The following is a 27,783-nucleotide window of genomic DNA, read 5'->3' on the forward strand; positions in this document are numbered from 1 at the left end:
GGAAATACTTAGAATAGAATAGATAAGGGTGGAGGTTTGCACCGCGACCTATGGTCTATTGTGCCCTCCCCTAGGGCACAGCGACTCATCTAGCCCCAGCATATTGATGAAATCCAATATACTGCTAGGTGATAGTGAGGCGAGGCGATCCCTGTTGGGAAACATGGATCCCAGGGCCTTAACTCTGCGTCGGCGGACTGTTGTGCAGTCCACTAGCAGGTGATCTGTGGTCACAGAAATACTTAGAAGAAACGCTTCCACCAACTTCGAGTGATATAGCTTTAATTATGTGTGAGCACGTGCTGGTCGATTAAGCCTTGTCCGTTTGTCTGACCGTCGGTCTGTTCCTTAGTCTTTAAGAAATCAATTTGAAATTTTGCATATATCCTTTTTTCTCCTAGAACACATACAAACTGAACGATCAGAATCAGGTGCTTGTTTGGCAAACTTTTTCATTTGACGACATATTTTTACTTAATTTGACATGGGCTATTGTTTAAGGCATAGGCATTATTGTTTTTTCGCCGAAGAAATTGTAAAGATCGGATTACCATAGCATATGGCTGCCTTACAAATTGAAAGATCGGTATAAAGTGCTTGTATGTAATATTTTGTATTTGTAAAGGATATTATAGCTTTCGACAACCGAAATTAATGTTTTTTTTTTTTTTACAGTTGGAGGATTCTTTTTATATCCAAAGAGCTCGGCAAAGTGTACGGTGTGTAGGTGCTGCTTTTTTCATATGTGTACATATAAATATTTTCGTGAAATGCGGTTGCTGTTGGTTATATCTGGCAGCAATGTAAGTACTTAAAGCTTTCTGAATATTTTGCCCTTTCACGTAATCCAGCTGAGCCGACTTTGATAAAGAAAAGTTACCGCTGAGTACACTAAACCGCCTGTAAGTCGCAATTTTTTGTAGCATCACGATGAAAACTAAAAAGGTTACTGAGTCATTCAATACCGCCAACATTTGCAGTAAGTACTCGCTTTGCAGACTGTTGAAGTAGAAGAAGAATTGGTAGAATCATTCATTTAATTAATGTTGACAGGCTTGTAAGTATGCTCGCAGCGCGCCACGACATAATAAGCAAAAAATACAAAAGTAAAAGGAAAGGGGAAAATCACAGCAATCTTAAAGCCGTAGGATGCGAAACGGTTACTTTTGTAGGTGTGTTTGTGTGTATGTGTTTGTACGCCTGAATGATTTTCATAAAAGCACAATGCGAGTGAGTGTAACAAATTTGAAATCATTAAAATCCAGCTTGTTTGGCTGCCTGCAGAAAATGTTCAAAGCACGCGGGTAGAAACTAAACGAAAAATGCAAAGCAGTAGAAAATTAAAAAGAAAGAAAAACTGCATTCGCAAAGAAATCAAAGCCTTAACGTGATTTGCTTTACTGTCTTGCTTCTTGCAGTCGTTTTGTCAAACAGCTGCACTACTACATAGTAGGAAATTTGTTAATTCATATACTTATGTTTGTATGAATGTGTGCGCGCAACGAGATAACAGTTGCAGTTGGTTAAAGCGCTTTTGCCTTCGACGACGAATTTTTAATCAAAGCAAATCACGTTGAGAGGTGACATAGACTTTGAAAAGCAGTTGAAAATAAGCAAATGAAGCTTTTGAAATTGTTGTTGTTGTTGCGTACGGCGTTGGAGTTGGCTGCTGTTGAATAGGTTTGTTACGTGGCACTTTTGCACATTGCACAAAGCCATTCACTTGAATGAGTGCAAAATTTTCAAGTAAAAGGTAACAATCTCTCTGCGGAGTATAACAGGAAATTTTCATTTCCGGTCCAAGTGGCACACTTGTTGCAAAAACTGCTGGCGTGGCAATGGCGCTCGCTCAAGGTAAGACCGAGCTGATGAATAAATTAAGAGCGAAGCGCTCACCGCTCAGCACTTGTACTGACTGAGCAGAAGATTGGTAGTACATGTCAGATTGTAAATATCACGCTGACAAGTGTGGTCACGCAATTGGTCCCACTGCGTCACTTAACAATCACTGCCACTGACTGTTACTGTTGAGTACTGCACGCTTGATTGTGGCATGTCAGAATGCTATTACGGACAATTACTTGTTGCCGCCAGTTATTCTAGTAAAATTTAAATCAAAACTGTTGTCAGTTTTACAGTAGGCGGCTAGAATTTGCACCTGCTGCCGAACTAATGAGTTATCAGGCTTTCGGTGCATGCAACTCTTTACATATAGAACACTTTATAATATTATATTATATGCACACATATATATGTGTGTATGCATTACACACAATTACTTGTCGGCTAAGCAGCTGGGTACTTCATATTGTGCATACTTTTAGGAGCCACAACTACCAATTGGTGACAGCAGTGTACAACAGTTACAGTTACTCATTTATACAACAGATAAAGCCACAAAACGGTAGCCATGAAAATATCAACAAAGTACACACCAAGCTTTATTTGCTTTTTGTAGCCTTGTGTTTGCTGTTGGTGTTGGACAGAAGGTAAAACGAATATTAAATAAAGCAAAGCAAGACACAAAACGGCAGTGCGGAATAATAACAGCAAAAGATAAAATTGCAAAAATCTGATAGTGGTTTGCTAAAAGCATTGCAGCTGTTGCAGGCAATCCAGAAAACGACTGCATCACAGTTTCATGACGGCTGCACAGGTCCAATTAAACTTATGAGTTGGCTAAGAGTAGCTTAAGTGCACAGGCTTGTTGTATTTCATGAGAAAGAACAACAATGATAGGCCAAAAAGAATTATTACGGACTAATTTCTTTTACAAAGTCTAAAAATAAAAATAAAACAAGTTGTATACATACATATTTTTAAAAGCAATTAAATATCGCAAAAAAACAAAAAAAAAAAAAAAACAGGAGAACTGGAGTCTTCTGATATTGAAGAAGCAAACTGTCTAAAACACACACACACACTCCTACATATTCATAAGTAAGCGAAAAGTCATACATATGTATATTTATATACTTATACAACTGTGTGTAATGGCCATTATACCACTACATACTATGCATATGGAATACCAGACATGCTTTGAATCTCTGTTGCACACGTTCTCATTTATTTCTCCATTTTCGTTTGCTCAATGAATATTCACTGAATTTTTAGTTTTGACTAAAACTCACGCACACAAACGCAAGCGCCAAGCATAACTGCATAATGCATGCATGTATGTGCTACTTTGTTGCTATCACAGCAGGATCTGCACTCACCTCAGCATGAGCAACAAACGTCAGTGCCAATGCAAGCAGGCATTCGTCTGTGTCAGCTCATAAGCGTCAAGCAGAAAATATGAAATTTTCATACAAATGAATAGTTGAAAAATAGCAAATAGAAGAATAATTTAATAAGTCTGCTGGCAAAGACATAGTTGCACGGCGGGTATCGTTGGTGAACGTTGCACTGTCAGAATTATTTTTTTTATTTTTAATTTACGCTAGATGTTCAAAAGTGCTTGCTTTGCTGCCAAAATTAGTTGTTAGTGACTAAAGCTACTCTTGCATACATTCTCTCTTATAACCAGCAGTTTCCTTTGTGGTTCGGCAATTCAGTTGCTGAGTTGTGCTTCATCAATCTGGGGCTTGAATGTGTGATATCATATTCATAATTCATCAATTCTCAAATTTTATATTTAATTTCGAAATTCGAAACAGTGACCCAAAACAGCATTTTGCTGTTTAGTGCACTTTTCATATAGCTAATTTTCACCGCGTATATACAGATAGACGGACATGGTTAAATCGACTCAGCTCATCAGGTTGATCATTTGTATATTTACATGCTTGTACTTTATAGCGTCTTCGACGTTTTCTTCTGTATATTACAAACTTCATGGCGCCAACAACGCTGTTTCGAATATCAGCCGATTACTTCACCTTACGTTAAATCATGCAATAAAACAAGCAACAATACAGAAGTGAGGTAATTTACAAATAGTGTTTTCCTAAAACGTGGTAGCTCTCATAAAAAACAATCGAGAATGCGTTCATACTTACTCCAGCTCTCATACATATACCGAATATGAGAATTCGCATGCCTGTGGCTAACTTTAAACCGAAAACATCAGCAAATTCAGAAATAATTCTAGAAATATTGTACCTTGAATGTCTTGAATTCTCACAATTTCGAAGAGTTTGCAATAATCTCTTTACTTGATCATAGCTCTTCCACCTTTATGTAGCGAGGAAGTTTTACTTGTATAAAAATTAATATGATAAGTGCAGTCATTAAACCAGCCTATCTATAACAATATTCATATTTCAGACCTTCAGTTTTTTTTAGCTACCGTTAAATTCAAATTTCCCTAACAATTTAAGTTAATGACGCGTAAAAGCTGCCGACATTAACTAGTTTAAAAACCATTAATTTGCTGTTACTCTAGTTATTTTGCTTGCAAAATCAATATCGGTTGAATGATTTAATTTACCAGCACTCGAAATGACCAACTGAATGCAAAACAAATCATCAATCAATCAGTATCTGAGTGACGTTATAATAGATATCAAATTATCGACAGCATAAATAAATGCCATTTCATGTTTTTTTTTTTTTTGTGTTTTTCGCTCGGCAGTGTTATTTATTTACCATTAGCGTAGGCAATATTACTGGACCATGAGTGACCACTGAACCAACACCGTTACGCTTGATTAATAAACCTTCGCCGGGAAAGTGGAAAAGTTTTAGGTAAATGAAAAATCATGCGTTTTATTGCCATTTATAGCGGGCACGATGAAAGCAACCAATCGAACAATGAAACAATAACGTAAATAAAGTTCAAGCCATTTGTTTTCTCGATTAGGATAATTTGATTTTTATTGCTTTTTAAGTTTTTTCAAGATTTAGTATTTTACCAATCCTCGTATGTTCGTTTCCACATCATATTAGCCAAGTTGACACAAACTTTTGTTAAGAAATAAGTAAATTTATTGCGACTCAAGTTTTACAGAAACTCCGATTGTTAATGTTATTACAGCATTTATTACATAATCACTTGAAAATCATTGTGCTGAAATCAAATGTAAATGGAATTAAAAAAAAAAAATTGTTTTTTATTACTTACATGTGTTGTGAGAAAAGTGGGCAGGTATTACAGAGAACTATAAGATTTAAAAAAAAAAATTTTGGCGTATGTGTGAAATTTTAGAAATAAACCACTCAAATAACGTTAATACTACAAATGTGATGAATATTGTACAACAAAAAATAATAATAATAATTACTGTGTTGAATACATAAGTATACGGACTAGCTTCGGTGTTTCTATAATCCTAATGTATTATATATATAATAATAAATTGGCGCTACCACGTCCATTATACAATTTTTTAACTGATCCTGATATTTATACCCTGAACAGGATGTATTAATTTTACTGCGAAGTTTGTGTTCGTCTATCTGTCCATCTGCATATACGCGAAGTAGTCCCTCAGTTTTTGTCCTTTTCTCTCCAATAAGCTGTTCGAAAACGCCGATATCGTACAAACATAAAATATAGCTGCCATACAAACTGAACGATCAAAATAATGTCCTGATATAGAAAACTTTGTTAAATTACGAGAAATTTGACACAGAACTTTATCTAAGGCAGCGCTATAATCTTTGATAAAATAATTCAAATCGCACAACTATAGCATAAAGCTGCCATACAAAATGACCGATTAAACTCAAGTTAAAGTTTTTTCCATACTCTTTTATGCCATAAAAACTGCTTCGATGAAGGGTGTTATAGCTTCGTTTTAACTGAAGTTAACGTTTTTTCTTGTTTTTTGATTATTTGCGTTTTAACCATCAATCCATATTGTGCTATGCAGGGTCCTTAGCTTTAGGTATTTTTCAAAAAATCGCTAGCTGAAAAAATTTATTATTTTCTATGTAACTAATTGCCAGATTATAAAAACTTTTATTTTCCACTTCACAAGTTGCCATATAATAAAAACCTATAAATGTGTTCGTTGATTACTTTATTTACAAATATTTGAACTGCTACCAGAGGAAAGATTAGAAAAATTCAACATATCGTTTATTTTCCACTGTTGAAATGAATAGCAAAAATAAAGCAATAGTAATAAACCCTTTCAACAAAATTTGATTTTTAGCAGTTATTCTGCCCTAAACACTGAATGAAAAATAGCAAATAGTATACAGTTTCAGATTTAGAATTTTAGCAAAATGTAAAGTTTGTAATGTAAAGGAATAAGCTTGCGGCGAACCAGACAATCTATACAATGCACAGAAGCTTGCTTTAAGCAAACTAATTATTAAATTGTATTTAACTTTTCCGTTTTTCAAATTAATGAATGAAAAATTTTTGATTTTCATTCATTTTGAAACTAATTTCTGATTTCAGCCGTTCCCAATATTTATAAAGGTTTAAAATTTATAAAAAGTGTTTGGTTGCTTTAAAAGCGCCAAATGAGAAAAACTCAATTTTATGAGTCTCAGTTACAATATTCCCAAGTACAAATAAACACAAATGCAATAAATAAATTTAAAGTTCTTATCATAGCAAATTAATCCTAAATTTATGAGCTAATAATTACGCATACTCCATTGTTCTAGGGCATAAATTAAAGGTGTAACATAATATATGATTTAAGAAGCGATAAACATGCAAAGCGACAAATTGCAAAAAGTTTATAAAAAAATACAACAAAATATAACATAATTTTAACCAGTGTAATATATAGCACATCTAAGCAGCATAAAACTAAGCAGTGGATAAAAATATCACAATTCATGCCACGCTAGGGAAGCAAATATCTTCATACATACACATATACACATTTACATCCGCTTAAAGCATACTTCAGAGTGTTTCCGCAACGTTGATTCCAGACGACAGCGGATACACAGGTATGCTATATTGTGGTATGCATGTGTGTGTGTGTGTGTGTGCATTAGTGCAAGCGCGTTGCGGAGATACCTTGGTAACATAAATGCTGATAGAACGAACGCGCTCATTCCGGCACGCACATAATAACAGCTTATCACACGCCTCTGACGTGCAGCGATGTAAGTGGGACAATAGAAAGAACACAGTAAAAGCGACAAGAAATGAAATGATGAACGCACAAAATCAGCGACAAAAAATTGCTTTCCTTTACAACATTAACCGACAAAAAACGAGCTGTACGACTAGATGCGAGCGAAACACTGCTCCGGCAACTTGTTTAGATAGCCGTGCGTAGGTATTTGCTTGCAAAAGGATGCGGCAGAGGCGGTAAGCAGCACATAGCTGTTGTGTCGCGTCAGCGGCCTTTGACGCAATAGGAATCCTCCGGCACTGAGTTGGGCAAACGTAAAAAAATTGAATGAAAATACGTATATTTTAGTGAATTTATGGATTTTCATGTGCAGGAACGTTACATCTAATTTAATACAAGGGATAAATATAAGCAATGTGATTTTCATTTCTTAAAAATGTCTAAAGTTTAACGCATAAAGAATGCATTTGTCGTTTTTGAACTGAAATTTGCTGAAGCAAAATCAAAAATACAAAATATAAAACAAAACAAAAAGAAAACATGAACGTCGGTTGCGCCGTAGTTGAAATAACCTTCACAAATAAAAAAGTTTCCATACAAGAACTTGAGTTTGATCGTTCAATTTGCATGGCAGCTATGTAATATAGTGTGCCGATCTGAAAAATATCTTCAAATATTTTAATACTGCCTTGGGCAATAATTCATGGCAAATTTTGTGAAGAAATCAAGTAGTTTACTATACAATAATAGCAATTAAATAGTATTATTCGTTTTGGGTTTTCTCCCACAGATCATCTAACCTCCTCCCCCACAAAGCACCGCCCTTGCGTACCTGTCCTTACATATGTGTCATGTATGGTTTATGAATCCTCCCTTTGGTTAGTGATAGCTTGATTGTCGGTTTTGTCGCCAATGCTGCGTTGGCTGTTTTGTGACCTCCCCTGTCGTTTGCCGCACTTACATACCTTTTTTCACCGCTTTTCCTTCAAGTTTGCTCTGCTGCACAACACAGGAAGTGTCGTTAGCTTTGTTTATCATTTTCACTTTTACGTTTTTTGTTTTCTTTTGTTCCGTACTGATTTTTAGATAAGAGTTTTCACATCAACGTCAGTCGATTATCACAATAATTCAGTTATTCAAATTTATTTTAAATTGCGCAAACACATTGCAGCAGGCAATAAATTATCAGGAATAGCTCATGGCAAAAATTGAAATATAAGTCAGCTGAAATTTGTAATACATCTTCAATTTGTTTTCGATTATGTTTGATTGCCTGGGGGGTGAAATTAATAGAAGAAAATAAAAGCGTTTAATCGGAAGACACTTCGTTAGTTAAAATTGTTCAAAAGGTGTGTATAGCGGTTAAAGCTAAATGCTAAAAATATTCATATGCACAGGAAGCCGCTGAGATATTTCGTTTTCGCAAGCATTTACTTCAACCTGCGTGGCCTCAAACCAAAAATATATGTATGTATTTCAATTCACTTTTTTCGTTAGTTAAAATCATACATATACTACTACTGTGGCCTTTTATCTTACATTAATCGGCTTATGTTCAACCTATGCACTGAAATACCATACATGTAAAGGGTGCTTTTTAGACATTTGGTTTTCAAGATGAAATAAAACGCATATTATGTCTAATGTTATGACCAAGAATTGAGCTTTATTATAAAACTAAAAGTTTGCCATTATGTTTTGAAAATGATTTCGGAATAGTAACCGCCACGAGCTCGTACAATCAATTCCAACCCAGAAGCCGTATGTCAGCACCAACGTACTGAATATTGCCCTTCAAGGCATCACTCATCTCGGGCTTATCTACGTAGACAAACGACTACACATAACCCCACAAAAAAATAGTCCAGCGGTCTTAAATCGCATGATCTTGGAGGCCACGGCACCGCCCCACGACGCGATATAATGCGCTCACCAAAATTTAAATCAATAAATTGATTGTTTCGTAGTGCCGTCTTGTTGAAACCAAAGAACATTCACAACAACATCCTTCAATTCAGGTGTTCCGGAGTACCTAAATAAATCGTATTGCCTCATGGAAAAGCACACACTAAAAAGAAACACCCGTTACTTTTTCACGCAAAGGGTCACCTAAATGTGGGCATTACCCTTTTTGTCGCAGATTTTTGTATATATTCCCAAATTTTTAACATAATGTAATTAAGTTATCGATTTGCTATTATTTTGGGATAGCTGATGGATATATATTATATATTTTGGGGTTCCAACCCACGACCTTTGCATATGACATATGTAAGCAATGATAAGCAAAGGTGCAGAGTACTTTATTGCCACTTAAGAAATCACCTAATTTGTCAAAAAGCCAAACTCAAAATCGTGTACGTTAAGCGTGCCGCTTACATTATTCTTAAGTTATTAGGAAAAGTAAACACTTTAAATATAAATTTTTTGTATTTCAGAAGTGTAAAATATTGTGTTTCTCTTAATCCTTCTTCCTTTAATTACGCACATTTAAAAGTTAAAATTAAAGTAAAGTTATTGATTAACCGCATGAAAAATTCGATACAAAACTTTACAACTTAAAATCAAAGTTTTATTTTAAAATACACCAAAAAACAAAAAACCAGAAAAATCTGGGAAATTTAGAAAGCTCCGTAAGGGTTTCATGGCTTCAAAAAAAAAAAATAATTATCTTATTTAATTCTATAACAGGAAAACGGCTGAGATAGCTAACAACGTGGAAAAAAACATAAAAGAAGAACAATATATACGTCGATAGCCAGGCGGCAATCATCTCACATCGCATTACGTCCGAAAGTGTCCTTAAAAGCAGGACATTCGAGTGGCTACCAACCAGTACCAGTACCAGTACAGGAAATACAAAAGTCGCTAGCGATACATAATGAAATTTCCGAAAAGCCTTGCAAATGGATCAGGGTAAGATGAAATGCATACAGGATCACCGAGATCATGTGCAAATGAACGGAAGAAAAACACGCATGCTTTTTACTTACATGGTCTCGATAAGACTACAGGTCGATCACAACTTACTGCCATCACATGCGTGTCGTATGGGCATTGTTGACAATAACACAAGTTTAAAAAGCAAGCAAATAAACATGAGAGAGACGCTGGAATAACTACTATGTTTCTGTATAATCGTCCTAAATTATTATCCAAGATATTAGCAACAACTCCGAAGAAATTGTTGAAATCAAACCACTATAGCATATAGCTGTCATACAAGCTGAACAAAAAACCGATAAAAATTAAGTTATTGTAAAATTTTTTTTATATTTGTGAAGGGTATTTGAGCTTTGGCGCAAGCGAAGTTGAAGTTAACGTTTTTTTCTTACTTTATTATCTACACACTTGTATTACGATCTAAGAAAAACCCTAACGCCATAATTTTCCCTGCCGAGGGAAAGTACTATTCTCAACCCATTTCTAATTCTCCGTCAGACCGGTAGTTAACGCACTTAGACATATTTAAAAATTTTTAGTTACATACTGATGTTCATAAACGGATTTATCTGCAAACATTTATTTGCATTAAAGAAAATTTTAAAACCTAACACACTACGCGCACAATCCTCTTTAACCCGATCACTCTCCGTATTCGCTACGAAACTGCTTATTATTGCTGTGCTCATCTGCCAACGCACAACTTCATTTAAAGCTATGCCAAAAACTCTAAACTTTTTCCATAAAATAAGCAAGCAATAAGCGTTCACCTTTAACAGCTGCTGCTAGCAGTTAAGCAACAACAACAACGCAGCAACACGTCGTCACTGAAACTTTTTAATGCAACGTTCCGCAAGCTCAAAGTATTTTTATATTTTTGCACAACTAAAGGGATAGTAAAAATAAATATGTACTTTTATATAATATAATAATAAACTTTGTTCTCACATAAAATAACGAAAATGTATATAAGTACAAAATCGAAAAATGCAATCATGGCAACTCCTGAAATGCCAATGGAAACTTTTAGCCGTGGAAATTGAGCAATACAAGATCGGAGACTACAGTGGAGGACCGGCAAGTATATATAAAAACATTTAAACATAAAAACAGAATGCCACATTGCTTAAGATAATATTTTTCAGATTGAAAATGCTGCCAAAATTATCTGCAGCTAAATTACTACTTTATACTACAATCGCAAATCAACGGTCATCTCACAGTTACCAAAACTAATCAAAAACAACAAAAAAGCGCCGCATGTAGAACAACTTAATATGATTCCAGACCGAAGTTTACATTGCAACATCACCAACTGCAGTCAACGTTTGGAATTTGACAAACAGTTTCCGCATCCGGTTGACATTATCATACGCACACTAAAACGTCCTTGCTCAGCCGTATGTGCGAGTGAGTGATACGCGAAAAATTGCTGCGCTTGAAAAAACAATGGTGAAGGGATGGGATAAAAGTGGTAAGCATTTAAGCCGTATATGTAGTTATAAAGTGATAAAAACGGCTAGTTGCGAACCGTGGCCGACAATATGCAACAGCAGTGCTAGGCAGACAGTGATTTGATTTATTGCCAATTTTATGCAGTGTACATTCCCGCAGACAGATATTTACAGCCAACTGCAACCACGGTGGGGCGAAAAGGTTCGCTCGAACCAATAAAAGCAAAATTGTAGAATTCCTTAATTTTGACATATTCGCGGAGTGCATTTTCGATGGAATAGTTGGTGGTTTTCAAATAATTGTCTCTTAATTTGGAAGTTGTGCTTGACTTTGAGCATCAAAATTATTGATAATGAAAAGGCGATGAATTGTGTGTGATGTGTTTGCAGCTTTATAGTTTTAAGACCAGTCAAAAAGGTAGATAGAGGTTGCTTATCTATGCCTAAATTGTTAATGTACCTAACGTATAGTCATATTCTAATTAGCGCTCTCAAAAGTATGCTTTAAAAACTAGAGCTTTGTTCATTTATTTCAAGGGTTGCTATAAGGATCTATTTTTTAGGATTAAAGGATCGAATATGTTTTTGTCAGTCAGTCCTACTAGTAGCACTAGTGCTCGAATACTGTTTGAATAAGTTTCGACGTAATCAAAAACCGTAAAGTAATGTTGCTCGTTCAAAAAATTAATAATTACCCTTCAGATTTCGCTTATGGCGGTGTTGATGCATCAAAATCGACGTTTATATACAAATTGAGAAAGTAACGTTGATATTTAAATAAAAGGTTTGAATTAGTGGTCGGATTCACCAGAATTCGTAAGACATTTCATACAAGTAGGAAATGATAAATTTACTCAAAAAGTGGCAATGAGCCTGAAATATAACGTAAACCCTAAATATATTTAACTTTCTTTGTTTGGTCACATCTTGAATTTATTTTTACTTATTTGCACGGAATTTGTAGCAAATCCGACTTGTGGTGTTGGGCACAAATATTCTTTAACTCAAGCAAAAATTTCAGTCGCCACAGAAAATCGCAATCATAATCGAAATCGGCTCTCATTAAAAGAAATGATCAAATCTAACGCGAGAATCAAAGCCGATTTCAATGCTTGATCAAAGTGTGCTATTTTACTAACATTCGAGAGACTTTTGTATCTAGGTGGAACGATTTGCCTTGAAGATGACTCAACAAATTGCACTGGGATCGATATACTCGTAAACCGAAAATTCAACTCAAGTAATTTGAATTAATTACAGCTGGTATTAAAAAGTGCACTCATGAAATTTTTCCATTGAAGTTCATCTGCTATGAAACACAGTTACTTCATGAAGCGAATGTGTGCGAATACGTTTTCTTCAATGCCAAAATGCGCTACTGTAGTTACATATATATGTATATATGTGTGTATATGTTCAAAATACACAGAACCAACCAGCAGCCAAATTTCGCGTGCAGATTGCTGTTGATTTCACACCATACCGCCTTTGGCGTGAAATTTAATTTTTTTCCAGCTGTACTATCCCACCAATCTGCGCGAAGCAATAAGATTGTTTTCCTCTCAAACATTTGTCATTGTATTTTGTCTGATTTTATTTTGCGCTGAGGCTTTTTTTCGAACGGCATGCAACAATTGTAACAACAAACATTTGTTAGCCGCTATTTGCAGAACTTTTACTTTGCTGAACTTTTTTTTGTGGCTGCTGACAGCCGCGTCAATGCATATTGCTACGCACAAATTATTTTTATGCTCTCTTTTGCCCTCCGAAATGTAATCGAAATTTTTACGTTTTAACGCTGCATTCTTCATTTTTAAATTTTTAATTTCGCTTTCACTGCGTATTTCCTTTCTTGCCAACCCGCCTACGATGTGCGTCATGGCGTATGAGTGTTGCATTTCCATCAGCAGCACGTCAACCACAACGCGCCAAGTGTTGTCACGGAAGCAATGTTAACAGTTTGAGTGGTGTGGTCGAGCAACTTTAAGTGATTGTGCATAGAAATTGGTGGCAATTGTTGCAAGTTGCACTTGGTACTGTTGCAACAACCGTGAAAACAAATTTAAACCGTTTTTTTTTCCTGAATTTCTGCGTTGCGATTCGACAAGTTTTGCTTGAGCAGTCTCTTAAAATCGCATATATGCTTGAGGCGGGTATGGAATATGCAGAAATATACCATATATATATTAAGTAGATATTAACACATTTCAGGAACGAGTGTCACTGTCAGTCAAATCTACAAATTGCCATAGCGGCTAGTGCAGTCGCTTTTAGCGTGTCTGACGGCACGCCACTGCCTAAAAATGTTAGCTGTGACCTTTCGTTTTATCTATACTTAGACATATAAATGTCCACACAAATTACTGAGTATGAGTTGGTTTTCTCTTTTTCATTTCATACCATTAATTCATTCTTCGGCTTCGCTTAACGTCAGGCGTAAGTGCGAAAGCATGTTGTGGCCAAAACACCTATTTGTACTGGTTTGTTTTCAACACTTTAGTGCACCAGTTTGTTTCCTTTTTAGAACATTTCTTGTATTTCTGTGTCGCTCGTAGTTATACGATTCCCTTTAGATCTACAAGGCGCTTACGGCTAACGTTGGTGCCGATAATTCTACCGACTTCTTCAACTACCACCATCTTGTTAATTAGCCAGCTTTTTGTGCTGCATTTATTCTCTCTTTTTACCTCCTTAAGTTGTTATTGTTGTTTTTTCGTTTCGTTTTGTTATTTTTTTGTTTGCTTGTTTCGCATTCTCTAACAAAGTTGTGCTTGGATGTCATCGCGCAAAACCAACAAATTTGTTAAGCCGCATTAAAGCTCTAAAGACTAAAGGCCACATCCAACACGTGCAAGCGTTTGACAAACACAATGAAAAGTGGGTATGGGAGTGTCTGCGTTTGTGTATTCTCATTGTTATATATATGGATCTTTAAGAATTAAAAAAAAAAAAACGTTAACAATGCATAATAAAATGTATACAGTGAGCCTTGTTTCCAGGATATTTAATTTTTTTTCAATGTATATAAAAAAATAATATTTTTTTTTAAATTAAAACCCGCTTTTTATGAGTGTAAGTCCGCCATCGTCAAGCAATAATCGACCCAACAGCAATTCAAAAGACACAACGTACAAAATATATGAAAATATGGAATATTATATCCTACCTGTCTTAGCGATAAAAAGTATCATAACAAGTAAGGAACTTTCCATACTCTTACAACTTGCGAGGCTCAAATGCGGCGAAATACCTTCAGGTGTTGGCAAAAGTTCATATGAAAAAATGTTGCAAAAGAATTCAACATTCATTATTGACTAAATTGTGATTTGAGTGCAATGAAATTTGGTATCTTATTAAGCTATATTGTAGATCAAAGCGATTAATAAGTTTTACAACAATATTATACTTGGCGTTAGTGAAAATTTAATTAAAATCATCTCCAAATGAGATGTAGCTGACATAAACTTAACGGAAGAGGTTTTAAAGTAAATTTCGAGTTAAAATTCTTTTTGGACAAAAAAAAAATATTTTTGTTTTAAACTCATTACATTTATAAAAAATTACCGAATCTGACGGTTTTTGACTGAAAATTTATTTTAACGCTTAGGGAAAGCATTTTGTCGCTTAAGACTTTTTTTTAAAACTCCAATAATGACCACAAAAAATTTTTTTAGGTTGATAACTTTTATTTGGCCAGAAACAGGACTCTCCACAGCTTTTAGAACACTTATCAAAAATTGTTTACGAAATTAAAATTTTAACTCGAAACTTTACTTTAAAAGTGAGTGGGCCGCTAAGCAAAAAAAAAAATAAATCCACCCTATTAGATATATGGCAAATTGACACTATTTTATCCATTTTTGGCATTACTAGATATTAATAATAGAAACAGATGCCCTCTGAGTTTCAGAATGATACCTCAAACACCGTCAACAGTTTATAAGGTGCAAATTCAACCAGAAATATTTGACATACAGACATATTATTATGAGGTAAAGATTCTCTGCTAATTTCAATAATTAATCTCACACATTGACCGAAACTTTCGATAGAAAGTCAGACATAGGTTCTGGGGTACTCGTTGCCGGTATCTGGGGTCTTAAAGAGTTATGGTCCGATGACAATTTTTAGACCTGAGATGGCATACCTATTATACTCTGTAGCAACATGTTGCAATAGTATAAAAATGAACTCTTTAGAATTTTTCAAATAAAACTTGGGCTAATGTTTCAAAAATCATAAAGTTTGAAATGTTTCTAACCTTACAATTTAAGGTTATTTTTAAATATTTCCATTTAGGAACCGTTAACACTTTAGTATACTGTAGTACCAATTATAAATATGAAAAAGAAGTTGCAATGTTACGTATACGCTATGTGCACAAATATTGTACTAATTTTGATTAGTGGTTAAATTGCATGATAAAAGATTATTAGAAGAAAGCGAATTTAATATAAAATATTAAAACTAAACTTACTGAGGAGTAAAAAATTAGAATAAATAATTAAAATAAAATTTTTTAATAATTTTTTGTCCGTTTTTCATAGGTTTGAATAATCAAATTGTGATTATTTTCAAAGGTTTAAAATATTTTGAAGGTTTTAATGATATTTTGTTTAAAACAAATGTTTGTAAAAATACTCTATGTAGGAAAAAATAAAAACAATTTGCAAACTACACATTTTTTTCTATTTTATGTGACAACTCTTTTTTTTCCAGCGGCTTAAACATTTAAATTGTTCACAAACCGCTATAACATTTTCCATTTATTTTGATGGCTTAATTGTTATGTAGGGACTAATAAATGCTTCTTGCAAAGCTGCAAATTTGTTTTATTTAACTAACTCTACTAAATATGTCATCCAATTCGTTATTTCATTTATTTAGCTAGATGCTTCGGAATCACTGAGCTGTGGAAAAGTGCTTTGTAACTGTACAATTTATTATTTGTTATCCCCTTTCAACACAAAGAATAACAAGTATTTTATTTGTCGAGTGAAAAAAAGCAAGCTTTCCAAAGCAAAAGGTGGGTAAGGGGTTTATTTAAAAACAAAAAACAAAAAAAAAAACAGTACAAACGAAAGACAATGAATGCTTTAGCCTGTTATGAAAAAAGCACTGGGTGCGGCATTGAGCCGACGGCAAAGTGGATAAAAAGAGCTTGAAAGAAGAAAAACAAAAAATGACCGCCTCTTCATTAACTCTTACAAATGCGAGTGTATAAAGTTGAATGTGATTAATTACATTAATTTTTAAATACAGTATGCTCAAGTCCACATTTTCCAGCTATTTAGGCTGTTAAAATTAACAGTGTATTTTTTTTTTCATCCATCCAGTTTCATGCATTTCGCTATATACATAATTGTACTCGTATATAGTATGTACGGAACTGAAAAAATATTTCCAGTATCATGCTTTCAATCCAAAATAACTTATATATCGATCAGAGAAGCAAGGTTTGTGCTTGGGGTACAGAAGTTCAATTTTAGATTCCCCTATTAGTATTTGCAAATCACAAACTCAACAATTATATACAAAACCAAATTTTAGATACTTCCGCAAACTGCGAAAATGTAGATAGTGTTACGATATGTATCTGATTTATTATAAATGTTATCAATATCTAAAGTAGTCGAATAGACTAAAAAAGAGGACATTTTACCATGGTTAAATATTTTTGGTAGTGTACTGTAATAAATACGAATAGAAATTTTCCGCTTAATTCTCAGGTATCATCATTTTACAATTAAGTACCCATATAATTTCGTCATCCTTTACGGCTACTTAAGTCATCTGAAGAAAAATTTATATTAATATTTATATGAATTTTTGCAGTCGGGATGTATCAAGGTGTCCTCTAGAATATCTCCTATATCCTTCTACACCTCTCGCACCTCCAGCATGTCTTCCTTGTTGTTGGCAAAGAGGTTGCTGCGGTAAAGAAGTTCCTATATATAATGTATCTTGGCTATCTCGCTAGCCATCATTGCCTCTCTGGACGTTGAGGAACTCTCGAAACTGACTTTTGGCTTTGCGGCGATTCCTTTTTTTTTTTTTTTTGGTATATTTGTTTATTTGAATAAAATTAATAAACTTAATTACTACAATAAACAATAGTATAACGATAATATATACGTACAGTGTCTCTAGACGAGCTCTCGAGTACTTCGCTATCAATAATTAGTAACATTTTATTAACTAATGATATTATTTATATCTTAACTTAGTAGATATATAGTATATGCTTGTATTTGCTTGCAAGGAAAAAGTAAAAAAAACGATGCATAAATGATTTTATAATATAAAATGGTTAAAAGAAGAACAAGAAATCAGACCAGTTGCGTCAAGAGTGAATTAGTTATCATTATCATTTAATAGCCACCAGCAGTTCTGTTTCGTCAAAGTGGTTTCAGTTTTGTCTCTAAACGAGATGTATGTGTCGAATCGTTTATTTTCAGCAGTGAGTATTTTTGAAGTGACTACTTTGTTGTTAGCTCTTCTAAATATGTGATATATTATTGGGATGTTGTCTTCGTTTTCGATGAAACCATTTTTGTCCAAGTAGAGAAAGGATTCTGGTGGTGCAAATCCGTTTGCAATAGCTAATGCAAAGTAGTCATCACTTTCGTAAAAAGGAGCTCTTATTAAAGAGTTATTGTCATCATATAGGCAGCGACTTATATGCTTTCTAATTAGATTTATGATGTGACAATCAATTCTGGGAACTTTTGCCGTGTCGTATAGTTTAGAGTTAGATATAAATTTGGTAAAATTACTATTCTGTGACCTATGCAGTGATGTGCATGATCGGAGAATTCTTCTCTCGAATCTTCTGAGTCTTTCCATGTATGAAGGAGAGATATTAAACCAAATTGAACATCCATATGAAAGTATTGGTCTCACTAGTGATTGATACATGATAATTTTAAGCCTGTTATATAGCAGTTTTGAAGAAAACATTTTTTTATAAGTATAAAGGGCTCTATTTGTTTTTAGGATTTGTATGTTGATATGATCATTAAAATATAAAAACTTATCGAGGTGAATACCAAGATATTTGATTCTCTCCTTGCGCTGTATTTGGATATTTGCTACACTGGATTTTATATTAAACTCCTTCCATTTTTTTTTAACGTTTGAGTTACATTTATTAACGGGAGGGCGAAAAAGGATACTTTCGCATTTGTTAATATTTATTTTCAGATGCCAGTTTATTGTATAATTCTCAACAGTATTGTATTTGAGTTGCAGGTTCTTATTAACACTGTCGATCGTTCTGTCGGAGTGGTAAATGACAATGTCGTCAGCGAAGGCTACAATGTTGTCCATTTTTTGTACTAAGTCGAGGATGAAAAGATTAAACAGAATTGGAGCATTTACTGTCCCTTGTTGCAGACCATTTACTACGTGAAATTCGCGACTGCTTTTTATATTATTTATATGAACAGAAAATTTTTTGCCGGATATCATGTTATAAATAAGTATAATCAGATGGAGAGGGAATTTATAGCTGATGAGCTTACATATTAACCCTTCGATCCATACTTGATCGAATGCTTTCTCAAGGTCAAAGAAACATGCACCTGTGACATATTTCTTATTCCAGTTCCAGCTTATTTCGGAGACGAGAAGATTAATGGCATGTATAGTCGAATGCCTGTGTTTGAACCCGAATTGCTTAGGGCTAATTAAGTTGTTGGTTTTAGCAACTTTATTTATATTTATGTTAACCAAAACTTCAAAAACTTTACTAATATTTGGTAGCAAGCTAATTGGCCGAAGGTTTTTCAAGTTATTTTTGTCCTTATCTTTCTTTGGTATCACAATTAGTTTAGCTGTTTTCCAATTAGGTGGGAAGTAGGCATTGTTTAACATATTATTGAATAAAGTGCAATATTCTAATATTATTTCTGGGGAGAAATTTTTTAGAATGATATTGGGTATTTGATCTAAGCCGGATGATAGTTTACCTTTTAGTTTAGAGAATACGTCTGAAAGGTCGTTTGAACTAACAAAAAAGTTTTCCGTTTGGTCGTCATTTAAATTATTGGCTATTTTGTTGGTATTGAAGTTTGTTTTGGTCGCTCGAGTGCTGTCGAATAAAGTTTTCATTTCCAAAAACTTTCTGAAACATTCTTGTACCTGGTAGTGGACTGGATTGTTGGGTTTACTTTCTTTTGAAGCATGGACTGCTTCGAAATGAGTCCCGACTATTTCATTTATAAATTTGTTGTTGTTGATGACGTAGTTGTTTTTAACTAAGTCTTTTTGCAGAAGGTCGCGGTCTAAGCCAGCGTTTTGGATTATGTTGGATGAGTTTAAGGGGATATTTATGTGACTGATTGTATTATTGTTATCTTTTATAAACGATTTTTTAATAACGGAAAATTTTGAGGGATCGTTAGTCTTAAGGCTAGTAAGTCTCTGTTCGAGTTGGTTATTAAAATGTTTCTTAATATTGTCATCTATTAGTTTTTTTACAAGTTTCAGTTTTGCTTTTTCTACTTGAAGTGTCGTGGTAGGTAGGTATGTTTGAAGTCGATTATGTTTTTTGATGGCTGAAAGGATTTTACTTTTTTCTGCTAGCAGTTTTTTTATGATAGGCAAGTTTACAAGAGATTGAGTAAGGCTAATGATTTTTGCTTTTGGTACATTATTTTCTATGGCTTCCAAGACAATATTATTTAAATGAAGCAAATGGTGATCAATCTCTGTGTTGCTCAAGTTTCTGTCGTTTGGTACAAGGGGGTTGCTTTGAAGTTGCATGTTTAGATATTTTTTAAATTTTGTCCAGTTAGTCCTTTTGTAGTCAAATGTGGTTTTTATTGGGTTGCCTAACAAAGTAAAATAGTTTGTGTTGTCCCTATTAGTCGCAACGATTTGAATAGCGCAGTGATCGCTATCGTAATCAATGCATCTCAAGCAGTTAATTGTGTTATTGGCTCTGTGAATATCTATTCTGTGATCAGCAATGCAAATATCTAGAAAGGAATTAGCTCTTTCGTAAGATGGAGAAACCGAAGCATACATATTGCATCTGAACTTTAATTCGTTAGAGGTCAGCCAGTTTTTTAGGGCTTTACCTTTAGAGTTGTTTTGTGGGTTACCCCAGTCTGTGTGTTTACTGTTGAGATCACCAGCTAATATGTAATAGTGGTTGGGGTTTTGTAGGTTTAAGGATTCAAAGATTGTGTTGAGTTCAGATTTAAATGTGTCGTTATTATTACCTGACGAGTAATAGGCTGAAATTATATACATGATGTTATTCGGAGGCATATGTATTTTTATTACACAACATTCTAAACAGGATAACGCATCGATGTGTTGGTGAAAGACTTTCGTGTATTTTATGTTTTCACTAATTAGAATTGCGGTTCCTCCCCCTCTCGATCCTAAAAATCTATCTTTTCTTATTAAATTATACCCTATAAATTTTAGTTTGTTTTGTGTAAGTTTAGTTTCGTTCAACAGAAGAATATCAGGTTTATTATTCGATAAGAATTTATGTAACTCTATTCTCCTGCTTATATTAATAAGCGAGTTGACATTAAGAGAAATTATATTTAACTGGGATTGGGTAATAGTAATAGTATGGTCTGAATTCATGCTGTATCTATTATATTGTAAATTGCATCAACTCTTGCCGTTTGTATTTCCAACTGCTTCTGCAGAACTGTTAATAGTTTACTTAAAGATAACATTGTATTTTTTAGTTCTTCGAATATAGTATGTTGAGAATTTTGATTATTGGTATCACAAAATATACCAGATGACTGTTTACAAATATTTGCATAACTTAAATTAGAGTTAGTAAAATTTTGGTTAGTGTTTATTTTCGTGGCTATTAGGTTTTGGTTTTTCATTCTTATTTTTTGTTGAAGCTCTTTATATCGCTCACAGCCTTTATAGGAAGCTGGGTGCCCAAATTTCTTGCATAAAACACAATACACCTTTTCATTTTCGATTGAGTTTGCGTCTAATGAGGTACAATCTTTGGTTTTATGTGTTCCGCTACATTTGACACATCTTGGTGGTAGATTACAATTAGCTGCGCTGTGAAAGAAACTTTGACAGTTTCTACATTGCGAAATCTCAGCTTTCCGTAGGGGTTCCCATTTAATGCAGTGGTACAAAACAGTTTTGATTGCTTTTAATTCGTTAATGTTACTTTCGGCACTTGTTTGAACCATAAACATAGGTAGTTTTATATTGCGTTGCGTGGAAATTTTTGTGGTAAATTGACTAACTTTGAGAATTTTTAGCTTATCGTTTTGGTATGTGCAAAGTTCATTAAAAATTTCTTCGGGGTCGGTATTGCCGTTTAGCCCTTTTAATAGGTATGTTTTTGTTTTTAAACATTTAGGGGTGTAAGAATAGAATTTAACTTTTGATTTTTCTAAGTACCCTCGAACTTTTTTATAGTCTTCAATGTTTGTTAAAAAAATTGCTAATTTATTTTGATTATATTCTTTGATTTTAAATTGTGTTATGTTTAGACCATCTTTTATTAGTTCTATTATTCGTTTTGATTCGATATCGAATGTGTTTATTGGAGGAATGCTTTTGCTGTTTATTTTTTGTTTGACGTTTGGGTTCGAATTAACTTCACTAGTGCTGTTTTTGTGAGAAACGACAGCTGGAGTTATTGCTGCCGCTGCACTTGTTGATGGATTGTTTTTTGTTGTATTGTTAGTTTCATTTTGTTCATATTCGTTACTTAGATTATTGGAACGAACGTGTTGTTCGAATTTTTGAAGTGTTTCATTGCACTCTCCGAGATCGTCATCTAATATAGCGTAATAATTGTTTTTGGTATTTTTCGACATTGTGTGTTCGAACACGTTGTCGTTTTTTCTTTTTCTATTTAAGATTGCGACATTGTTTGCAAAATTAAGCGCATTGCGCTCACTCATTATAAAAGGAACACCTTTACACTGATTATAGAACACGATTGGCACTTCAATGAACTTAAATGATTTATATGATGAGTAACGATTTGATAACACTTTACACTCCGTAGTACGTGCTTACGCTCTCGCCGTCACAATCGGAATCTGCGGCGATTCCTTTATCCCCAGTAATGTAGTCGGTTTCACTATTTCGCTTTAAGCAGACAGCTGCCTTTTGGCTGCAATTATTTCTAGTTATAATTTTTGAGACCGTTTTTTCGATTCCTACAAAAGTAAGTACTACAAAAGTATCTGGTGATCAAAAGTATCTGGTGATCCACTTTTAGGACTTTTGGGGTAACACAAAGAACGAATATTTATCCAAGTGGGATTCACCGAGTTTGGATCAACCCTACACCGAACCTGTCTTAATCAAACTCTGTGTTTAAGTTTAAACTAAATATAAACACAAATCTAACAAATTCTTAGGTCTAGCACACACCTACACTTAAAGATATTTAACGCCTGTCACATATTCACTTATCTAGCACATTTATCAGCTGCTCACATTCGTTTTGCGCCTTTAACTTGCTCACATCCTCAGCGTTACGCTCATTTACTCTACTTTACACTAACTTTCGCTGACTATTTGTACAGTTGTTGTTTTAGTAATTAACGACTTTCATTGCATTTAATAAGCTAGCACTTTGTGCGCTTAAATATTGCTACACAACTTTCATTTAATTATCCAAAGTTACACATAAGCGTGCGAAGTAAGTAAAACACATGTAAACTTTCGCACATACTCGTATATGTACATAAACATATGTATATTTATAGATGTGTATGTATGGGTATTTGAAAATTTGCTGCACTTAATTCCGCCAGCGCTTTTGTGCTACTTCTTCGACGATCAGTTGCCACTGCCACAAATACCAACGAATGACTTTTATTAGACACACTCGTATCCGCGCAATTGCACCACACGCCACGTGCCATACAATCCACAACATTCACATTCACACACACACACACGTAAGCCAACTTCACACTTGGTATTTACCCACATGGTGTGCGGTGTGCCCACCCGCCGCCGCAATTACCGCCATTGAGGCATGCTATGCTCCAGTTTCGAGCCGCTTCAAGTGCTCCGCCACTCTACACCGCTTTTATCTTAAATGTCAGTTTGCCGCTCGCTGCCTCACTGTTACGCTTCTGGTCTTCTGCAATTTAAACTTTTTCCTGATCAGCTTTCATACTTTTTTCCGCTTTCTCAGTGTGCTAGTAACGAACATCTCAGACTACATGACGGCATCATTTTATCGTTTTAGTTGTTTTTTTTTTTTTTTTGTGTTTTTGCTTTTTAACGTTCATTTACTTTTGCTGCTTCCTTCATTTATTCACACACTCATTTTAGCAGTAACTTTCTTGGCTGTTTAATTCTCGTATTCCCTTTGCGCCGCTCTTATGTGTAGTGTGTGTATAGCATATGCGGCGTCCTTGTGCACAGGGCGTATACGTAACATTACTAGCAGCATCACGGGCAAGAGTGTTACACAGTTTTGCATGCTTGTTTCCTAGCCGTACATATTATTAAAAACAAATATACATTTATTTGTATATGCACTGAGTATAGGTTTGTTGATAAAGCTTGTCCGAAAGTACATACGTATGCATGTATGTGTGCGCACAAATCTTGTTAATTTTTATGCCATTGTGGCGGCTTGTTCCGTTGCGGCATGTGTGTGCGCGTAAAATAATTTTCGTTTATCTGCTTTTGAATAGTGATTAAAAATACGACTGCGTAATTGCCCACAAAGCCAATTATGCTCGAGAGCACACATACAACGAAAAATAGCTCATCAACACATACAGTTATACACATACTATGCTCGCATATTCATTTGGTTTCAGTTTTGTTTGTGTGTAAAACATGTGTAAATATTACATTGGTACTTGCAGACAAAAGGATGCGGCTTAAGTTCAAGGTCAAACTTACTTGCTTATAATCGAGTTCAATTGTTTGAGTGGCTGAATCAGTGCTAACATGGCAGAGGGATGCTTCGATAAACGGCTGATTGTAATTATACGCTCTCAAAAGGGGTGTACACTGCGATAACGAATAATAATTAAGTAAAGTGCATGATGCGTATCCTTGAGGTATAAAATTAGTTAAACAAGTAAGAAAGTACCAACTTCGAGTGAATTGTCAATGAATTACAATCAAATATGTAATTTATTAAGTTATATTATATTATTACCTAAAACACTCACTTAGTTTTATTACTATACTTTACTTTGCGTCAGCTAAAATTGTTTGAAGATGAGATATATGGGATATAAGCTCAACTGAAGAAGCTAAATTTCATATAATAAGTTAATGTGAAAAAGTCAAGCAGAGGATCGCAATTTCTTATTTTAGGTATACAGGACTAATTTCATGCATATTCCCACACAATTTTTAAGAAAACTTCTTCATTTAATTTTATTTAAGTATCACACATTTTGTCAGGAAGAAAGTCAGAAATTATTATACAAGCAATATTGGAGACTGAGAAAGGGTTGGGCTGATTGAATTAATTTTGACATTGCTGAGGTATACTTATAATCACATTTTCAAGCAATTCTATAAATATATAATAAACACATTGAACGACATGTTCGGCATAAGGTTTGATAAAATAACGGAAATCAAGGTAGGTATTATTTGGGCGTTGGGGTATTTGTAGACTAAATTCGCATATTTTCTTCATTAAATGTATTATAAATATTAGACGTTAAACTATAGTATATCCAATATTATACGTTCGGATTAATTTTGCTAAGATATCTTACATATTGACTGATATACATATATGGTATAAGGCCAACCGGAAGTTTGAAAATCTTATTTTATGTATATAAGAGATTGGGTTAATATTGACCCGATTTTATCTATTTTTGGCAATACAACGTAATATGAGGGCTGCTATATATTTATATATTTCTGACCTAATAATGAAAATACCAATATTTATCAACGAATATTTATCATACGCATAGATCCATGATTCGTCACCTGTGACGATCTGATAAACGTCTTTTGAAGCACCGCGATCGTATTTTTACAGCATTTCTTTACACCAATCCACACGAGCCTTTTTTTTGAGCGATTGTCAAATTGTGCGGGATCCAACGAGATCCGGCCAGGTGTTCATGCAATATCGAATGTATGCTGGTGGGAGAAATGCATAGGCATGCCTCTATCTGAAGGTATGTCACATGACGGTCTTGCATTATCAGTTCACTTACGGCATCGATGTTTTCTGGCACAACGACTGTTTTTGGACGACCTTCACGGAATTCGTCCTTGAGCGAGCGTCGGCCACGATTGAATTCGTTGTACCAGTTTTTCACAGTGCTATAGGATGGTGCTTCATAGCCATACAAAGATTTTAGTTCATCGATGCACTCTTGTCGTGATAATCCACGTCAAAAGTTGTGAAAAATGAGGCCTAGAGCCAGTTTTCACTCGATTTTTTTAATTTTAAGCAAAAATATGAAGCATTATTATGAATGTATACATCCACTTTATTTTATTGAAATAGCTCATATATTATATAAGCCGATATATGCGATATGAAGTAAATCGGAAGTTTGAAAATATTTCGATAAGATATATGGGTGCTAAGGAAAGTATTACCCGATTCAATCCATTTTTGACATATTTACATGCTATTATAAGAGTCCGAATTACAATAATATACCTCACAGATTGACTGTTATTTCCGGTAAAGAGTTATCACCAGGCACTGAGGTCCCAAACCTAAACCAGAAATTGGATCCGATAGAATATAAAGTTGCGATAAAATAGTCGTTCTAGATTTAATAGGTTCTACAAGAAGTTACCGAAAATTACGTATTCAAAACTAAACGCAACACACTTGTAGCAAGCAAATTTTAACAAAACTCTAAATACATTTTATTTACAAGGAAGCCGACTGCATAATATAGCGTCATTGTTCTAGCTTCTAAATATCTTGGAGATTCTTTTCAAGGCGAGCAAATATTTGCTAATGCTGACACAACCTTTCTTTAATATTTTGTAATATTTAAAAGAATTATTTAAAATCTGTATTTTTTGTATCTATTTTATGCACAAAGCCGCTAAACACTGTACTTGGAAATCTAAAACTTAGTTTAACTAGGTGAATTCAAGTAAAAAAAGATCACTAAAATATGCAATAAGTGCGATTTACACACCATGTAACGTAAAACCTTGCGAATGCTTAACCAAAAAATTCACAAAATTGTGGAATTTATTATATTTCTTTATCCATTTTTATTTGGTTGAATTATGTGGCCTTAATTGCAACAAAATTTAATTGAAAAACTAACTATTAACATATTAACTTAATAGACTATTAACTATGTGATGATTTCTAATATTTATATATCTAAGTTGAACATGTAATGTGTTTCTGAATTACCTAATTTTTGTGATAACGTAGTAAATTTTACTGTAAATTAGTTAATATTCCAAGCCAAGCAGCTTACTTAATATCATCAGAAATAACTAAGGAAAATATTAGATTGAGTAAGATTTTAGGGAAGAAAATCACACTTGAACCGTTATACACTAAGTTTTTGGGGTGAAGAAAAATACAATAACTGAACTGGAAACAAACTCTATGGTTGTGCAATTTTTATCGCTTGCAGCTAGTTCGGTTATATAGCTAAAGGCACGAGATTCAAGTTTTTCCAACGTTAGCCTCGCAAAAGCGTCAAAGTCAAAGATAAAGTGCCCCTCTGTTCGATGGAGGCCTCATACATTAGTAAGCCACAAGAAAACAGCGATACTATAACTTCAGGGTGTTGATATTAAGCAACAACTGTCATTCCTTGAAAGCTCACTTATGCTTAATTTTCGCTATAACTAAGGTCAGCCTATAGTCCTATCACGAAGTAACGCTATGTAATAGCCAATGATGCTTTTTTAAAACCTACATTGCCTTCTTAAGCATGAATAATATTTTAAGAATTTAAAAAGAAAACACTATTTCGTAATATCATAGTAAAAAAAACTTATTAAATGCAAATTTATTTACATGGTAGCAAGGATGTTAACAGAGAAAACTTTAGCAGTCACATTTCTGTAGTTGTTGTAATATTAATTAAGAAACATTTGTATGACCTAATATTTAATAATTTTCAACGGAACAACTCAATTCAAATAATAAGAAAAATCGAAGAATAAAACTTTTCTGTTTTTATTCGAATATTTGATACATGCACATGTTTAATTGGAATTTATTAGATACAATTTCCTGAAAATAATAACTCTTTAGCAAATAGAATGAAGAATAGAAATAAAATATGAAATATCATTTAAACTTCGACTATTCGTTAATAATCATTTCACGAATTCATATTTCAGTTGAATTGTCCATTCTAACATTTTACGCCCTCTGAAATAGAAAACCTCAAAAAACAAAAACATCAAAACCAATCATTTATGCAAGCGCT

General features: G+C 34.0%; 1 long non-coding RNA gene across 1 annotated transcript; it reads left to right on the forward strand.

The window, feature by feature from the left end:
* Positions 1 to 590: 590 nt before the first annotated feature.
* On the forward strand, positions 591 to 27,472 carry LOC138857252 (uncharacterized). The gene is made up of 4 exons (XR_011396329.1): positions 591 to 902; positions 9,684 to 11,016; positions 11,081 to 11,409; positions 25,389 to 27,472. It is a non-coding gene; the product is annotated as an uncharacterized lncRNA (long non-coding RNA).
* Positions 27,473 to 27,783: the final 311 nt, after the last annotated feature.

Source organism: Bactrocera oleae, chromosome 2, assembly GCF_042242935.1.
Source record: "Bactrocera oleae isolate idBacOlea1 chromosome 2, idBacOlea1, whole genome shotgun sequence".
Classification (NCBI taxonomy): domain Eukaryota; kingdom Metazoa; phylum Arthropoda; class Insecta; order Diptera; family Tephritidae; genus Bactrocera; species Bactrocera oleae.